Source organism: Syngnathus leptorhynchus, unplaced genomic scaffold, assembly GCF_054491065.1.
Source record: "Syngnathus leptorhynchus isolate UIUO unplaced genomic scaffold, UIUO_Slep HiC_scaffold_262, whole genome shotgun sequence".
NCBI classification, from domain to species: Eukaryota; Metazoa; Chordata; class Actinopteri; order Syngnathiformes; family Syngnathidae; genus Syngnathus; species Syngnathus leptorhynchus.
The window spans coordinates 70001-76224 of NW_028232229.1; positions in this window are offsets into that span (position 1 = coordinate 70001).

Genomic DNA, 6224 nt, shown 5'->3' on the forward strand with positions numbered 1-6224 from the left:
GTTTAAGGAGCCGGCCGGGCATCACGCTCCTTCCTTGGATGGACAACATTCGCAGTTGACACTTTGTGTCATTTTATCCGAGCAGACGGGCGCCGCGAGGCGGACCGTCCGGGGCGACTCTCGGCCTGTGTTTTCGGAGCCGGCCGGGCATCACGCTCCCTCCTTGGATGGACAACATTCGTAGTTGACACTTTGTGTCATTTTATCCGAGCAGACGGGCGCCGCGAGGCGACCGTCCGGGGCGACTCTCGGCCTGTGTTTAAGGAGCCGGCCGGGCATCACGCTCCTTCCTTGGATGGACAACATTCGTAGTTGACACTTTGTGTCATTTTATCCGAGCGGGCGGGCGCCGCGAGGCGGACCGTCCGGGGCGACTCTCGGCCTGTGTTTAAGGAGCCGGCCGGGCATCACGCTCCTTCCTTGGATGGACAACATTCGCAGTTGACACTTTGTGTCATTTTATCCGAGCAGACGGGCGCCGCGAGGCGGACCGTCCGGGGCGACTCTCGGCCTGTGTTTTCGGAGCCGGCCGGGCATCACGCTCCCTCCTTGGATGGACAACATTCGTAGTTGACACTTTGTGTCATTTTATCCGAGCAGACGGGCGCCGCGAGGCGGACCGTCCGGGGCGACTCTCGGCCTGTGTTTAAGGAGCCGGCCGGGCATCACGCTCCTTCCTTGGATGGACAACATTCGCAGTTGACACTTTGTGTCATTTTGTTCGGCCTGTGTTTAAGGAGGCGGCCGTCCTCCACTCGGTCCGTGTTTAAGGAGCGACACTCGCGCTCCGGTTCGGCCTGTATTTAGGGAGGCGGCCGTCCTCCGCTTGGTCTGTGTTAAGGGCGACACTCTGTCCATGTTTGAGGAGCCTGGCCCTGACGCTCCTCTCCGGCCTGTGTTTAAGGAGGCGGCCGTCCTCCCCTTGGTCCGTGTTAAGGGCGACACTCGGTCCATGTTTGAGGAGCCTGGCCCTGACGCTCCTCTCCGGCCTGTGTTTAAGGAGGCGGCCGTCCTCCCCTTGGTCCGTGTTAAGGGCGACACTCGGTCCATGTTTGAGGAGCCTGGCCCTGACGCTCCTCTCCGGCCTGTGTTTAAGGAGGCGGCCGTCCTCCCCTTGGTCCGTGTTAAGGGCGACACTCGGTCCATGTTTGAGGAGCCTGGCCCTGACGCTCCTCTCCGGCCTGTGTTTAAGGAGGCGGCCGTCCTCCCCTTGGTCTGTGTTAAGGGCGACACTCGGTCCATGTTTGAGGAGCCTGGCCCTGACGCTCCTCTCCGGCCTGTGTTTAAGGAGGCGGCCGTCCTCCCCTTGGTCCGTGTTAAGGGCGACACTCGGTCCATGTTTGAGGAGCCTGGCCCTGACGCTCCTCTCCGGCCTGTGTTTAAGGAGGCGGCCGTCCTCCCCTTGGTCCGTGTTAAGGGCGACACTCGGTCCATGTTTGAGGAGCCTGGCCCTGACGCTCCTCTCCGGCCTGTGTTTAAGGAGGCGGCCGTCCTCCCCTTGGTCTGTGTTAAGGGCGACACTCGGTCCATGTTTGAGGAGCCTGGCCCTGACGCTCCTCTCCGGCCTGTGTTTAAGGAGGCGGCCGTCCTCCCCTTGGTCTGTGTTAAGGGCGACACTCGGTCCATGTTTGAGGAGCCTGGCCCTGACGCTCCTCTCCGGCCTGTGTTTAAGGAGGCGGCCGTCCTCCCCTTGGTCTGTGTTAAGGGCGACACTCGGTCCATGTTTGAGGAGCCTGGCCCTGACGCTCCTCTCCGGCCTGTGTTTAAGGAGGCGGCCGTCCTCCCCTTGGTCTGTGTTAAGGGCGACACTCGGTCCGTGTTTAAGGAGCGGCCCTCGCGCTCCGGTTCGGCCTGTATTTAGGGAGGCGGCCGTCCTCCGCTTGGTCTGTGTTAAGGGCGACACTCGGTCCGTGTTTAAGGAGCCGGCCCTGACGCTCCTCTTCGGCCTGTGTTTAAGGAGGCGGCCGTCCTCCACTTCCTTCCATGCACCACCACATTCGCAGTTGACACTTTGCCATTTTTTCAGAGAGGTGACACTTAGTCGTTTTTTCGAAAGTTGACACTTAGTCGTTTTTTCGAAAGTTGACACTTTGCCGTTTTTTCAGAGAGGCGACACTTAGTCGTTTTTTCGAAAGTTGACACTTAGCCGTTTTTTCGAAAGTTGACACTTAGCCGTTTTTTCGAAAGTTGACACTTAGCCGTTTTTTCGAAAGTTGACACTTAGTCACTTTTTCGCCACAGTGACACCTCCAGCGCGTGCCACGGCGCTTTTCAGGTCTTCTATCCGACCTTGTGCTGTCGAGGACGGCGTGTCCGACGCCGTGGGGAGACCAGCACCATCTCCTCCATACTCGTAAACGGGGTGCTTTGGAAAACGGGGGGAAAGTCGATGAGTACACTGACTACTGGGACCATTTCATTGTACTCTGGCGCACCTGAAGACCAAAAAAGGTACTGCACCTTAGCCCGGGTACCTCACCCCCTGGTACCTCGAGGAGAACTTAGAAAAATTTCGACAAATTTTTGGTGAGCTCCAGGGAGAGAGGCTGATTTTTCGCTTTTTGAGGCCGACCGCCGAACCGGCGCGGGGCGGACTCACAAGCCCCGCAGAGCCGTGGGCACTTAGTCGTTTTTTCAGAGAGGCGACACTTAGTCGTTTTTTCAGAGGCGACACTTAGTCGTTTTTTCGAAAGTTGACACTTAGCCGTTTTTTCGAAAGTCGACACTTAGCCGTTTTTTTGGAAAGTTGACACTTAGTCGTTTTTTCGAAAGTTGACACTTAGTCGTTTTTTCGCCACAATTGGCTCTGAGCTCCAGGGGGAGAGCCTGGTTTTGCCTTATTTCAGGCCGGCTGGGGAACCGGCGCGGGTCGGATGCACGAGCCCGGCAGAGCCGTGGGCACTTAGAAAATTTTCGCCGATTAAGCTGGGACCTCCAGGCGGAGACCGGCATTCCTCGTCCTCGGGGTTCGACCCAGGAACCGGCGCTGGGCAGACGCCGTAGCCACGCAGAGCCGTGGGCACTTAGAAAATATTCGCCAAGTTGGCTCTGAGCTCCAGGCGGAGAGGCTGGTTTTGCCTTATTTCAGGCCGGCTGGGGAACCGGCGCGGGTCGGATGCACGAGCCCGCAGAGCCGTGGGCACTTTGCCATTTTCTCAGAGTCGACACTTAGTCGTTTTTTCAGAGAGGCGACACTCTGTCGTTTTTTCGAAAGTTGACACTTTGCCGTTTTTTCAGAGAGGCGACACTTAGCCGTTTTTTCGAAAGGCGACACTTAGCCGTTTTTTCGAAAGTCGACACTTAGCCGTTTTTTCAGAGATGTGACACTTTGCCGTTTTTTCGAAAGTCGACACTTAGCCGTTTTTTCAGAGATGTGACACTTAGAAACTTTTTGCCAAGTTGGCTGTGAGCTCCAGGAGGAGACCGTTATTTTTCGTCATTCGAGGCCGACTGCGGAACCGGCGCTGGGCGGACGCCAAAGCTCGGCAGGGCCGTGGGCACTTAGAAACTTTTTGCCAAGTTGGCTGTGAGCTCCAGGAGGAGACCGTTATTTTTCGTCATTCGAGGCCGACTGCGGAACCGGCGCTGGGCGGACGCCAAAGCTCGGCAGGGCCGTGGGCACTTAGAAACTTTTTGCCAAGTTGGCTGTGAGCTCCAGGAGGAGACCGTTATTTTTCGTCATTCGAGGCCGACTGCGGAACCGGCGCTGGGCGGACGCCAAAGCTCGGCAGGGCCGTGGGCACTTAGAAACTTTTTGCCAAGTTGGCTGTGAGCTCCAGGAGGAGACCGTTATTTTTCGTCATTCGAGGCCGACTGCGGAACCGGCGCTGGGCGGACGCCAAAGCTCGGCAGGGCCGTGGGCACTTAGAAACTTTTTGCCAAGTTGGCTGTGAGCTCCAGGAGGAGACCGTTATTTTTCGTCATTCGAGGCCGACTGCGGAACCGGCGCTGGGCGGACGCCAAAGCTCGGCAGGGCCGTGGGCACTTAGAAACTTTTTGCCAAGTTGGCTGTGAGCTCCAGGAGGAGACCGTTATTTTTCGTCATTCGAGGCCGACTGCGGAACCGGCGCTGGGCGGACGCCAAAGCTCGGCAGGGCCGTGGGCACTTAGAAACTTTTTGCCAAGTTGGCTGTGAGCTCCAGGAGGAGACCGTTATTTTTCGTCATTCGAGGCCGACTGCGGAACCGGCGCTGGGCGGACGCCAAAGCTCGGCAGGGCCGTGGGCACTTAGAAACTTTTTGCCAAGTTGGCTGTGAGCTCCAGGAGGAGACCGTTATTTTTCGTCATTCGAGGCCGACTGCGGAACCGGCGCTGGGCGGACGCCAAAGCTCGGCAGGGCCGTGGGCACTTAGAAACTTTTTGCCAAGTTGGCTGTGAGCTCCAGGAGGAGACCGTTATTTTTCGTCATTCGAGGCCGACTGCGGAACCGGCGCTGGGCGGACGCCAAAGCTCGGCAGGGCCGTGGGCACTTAGAAACTTTTTGCCAAGTTGGCTGTGAGCTCCAGGAGGAGACCGTTATTTTTCGTCATTCGAGGCCGACTGCGGAACCGGCGCTGGGCGGACGCCAAAGCTCGGCAGGGCCGTGGGCACTTAGAAACTTTTTGCCAAGTTGGCTGTGAGCTCCAGGAGGAGACCGTTATTTTTCGTCATTCGAGGCCGACTGCGGAACCGGCGCTGGGCGGACGCCAAAGCTCGGCAGGGCCGTGGGCACTTAGAAACTTTTTGCCAAGTTGGCTGTGAGCTCCAGGAGGAGACCGTTATTTTTCGTCATTCGAGGCCGACTGCGGAACCGGCGCTGGGCGGACGCCAAAGCTCGGCAGGGCCGTGGGCACTTAGAAACTTTTTGCCAAGTTGGCTGTGAGCTCCAGGAGGAGACCGTTATTTTTCGTCATTCGAGGCCGACTGCGGAACCGGCGCTGGGCGGACGCCAAAGCTCGGCAGGGCCGTGGGCACTTAGAAACTTTTTGCCAAGTTGGCTGTGAGCTCCAGGAGGAGACCGTTATTTTTCGTCATTGGAGGCCGACTGCGGAACCGGCGCTGGGCGGACGCCAAAGCTCGGCAGGGCCGTGGGCACTTAGAAACTTTTTGCCAAGTTGGCTGTGAGCTCCAGGAGGAGACCGTTATTTTTCGTCATTCTAGGCCGGCTGCAGAACCGGCGCGGGTCGGATGCACGAGCCCGCAGAGCCGTGGGCACTTTGCCACTTTTTCGCCACAATTGGCTGTGAGCTCCAGGAGGAGACCGTTATTTTTCGTCATTCTAGGCCGGTTGCAGAACCGGCGCGGCTCGGATGCACGAGCCCGCAGAGCCGTGGGCACTTAGAAAATTTTCAGAGAGGCGACACTTTGCCATTTTTTCAGAGAGGTGACACTTAGTCGTTTTTTCGAAAGTTGACACTTAGCCGTTTTTTCGAAAGTTGACACTTAGTCGTTTTTTCGAAAGTTGACACTTAGTCGTTTTTTCGCCAAAGTGCCCACCTCCAGCGCGTGCCACGGCGCTTTCCAGGTCTTCTATCCGACCTTGTGCTGTCGAGGACGGCGTGTCCGACGCCGTGGGGAGACCAGCACCATCTCCTCCATACTCGTAAACGAGGTGCTTTGGAAAACGGGGGGAAAGTCGATGAGTACACTGACTACTGGGACCATTTCATTGTACTCTGGCGCACCTGAAGACCAAAAAAGGTACTGCACCTTAGCCCGGGTACCTCACCCCCTGGTACCTCGAGGAGAACTTAGAAAAATTTCGTCAAATTTTTGGTGAGCTCCAGGGAAAGAGGCTGATTTTTCGCTTTTTGAGGCCGACCGCCGAACCGGCGCGGGGCGGACTCACAAGCCCCGCAGAGCCGTGGGCACTTAGTCGTTTTTTCAGAGAGGCGACACTTAGTCGTTTTTTCGAAAGGCGACACTTAGCCGTTTTTTCGAAAGTCGACACTTAGCCGTTTTTTCGAAAGTTGACACTTAGTCGTTTTTTTGAAAGTTGACACTTAGTCGTTTTTTCGCTGATTTTGCTGGGACCTCCAGGCGAGGACCGGCGTTTTTCGTCTTCCGGGTTCGACCCGGGAACCAGCGCCGAGCGGACACATTCGCTCGCTAGTGCCGTTGGCACTTAGAAAATTTTTCGTTTGTCATGAGCTCCGGGCGAGGACCGGCGTTTTTCGTCTTCCGGGTTCGACCCGGGAACCAGCGCCGAGCGGACACATTCGCTCGCTAGTGCCGTTGGCACTTAG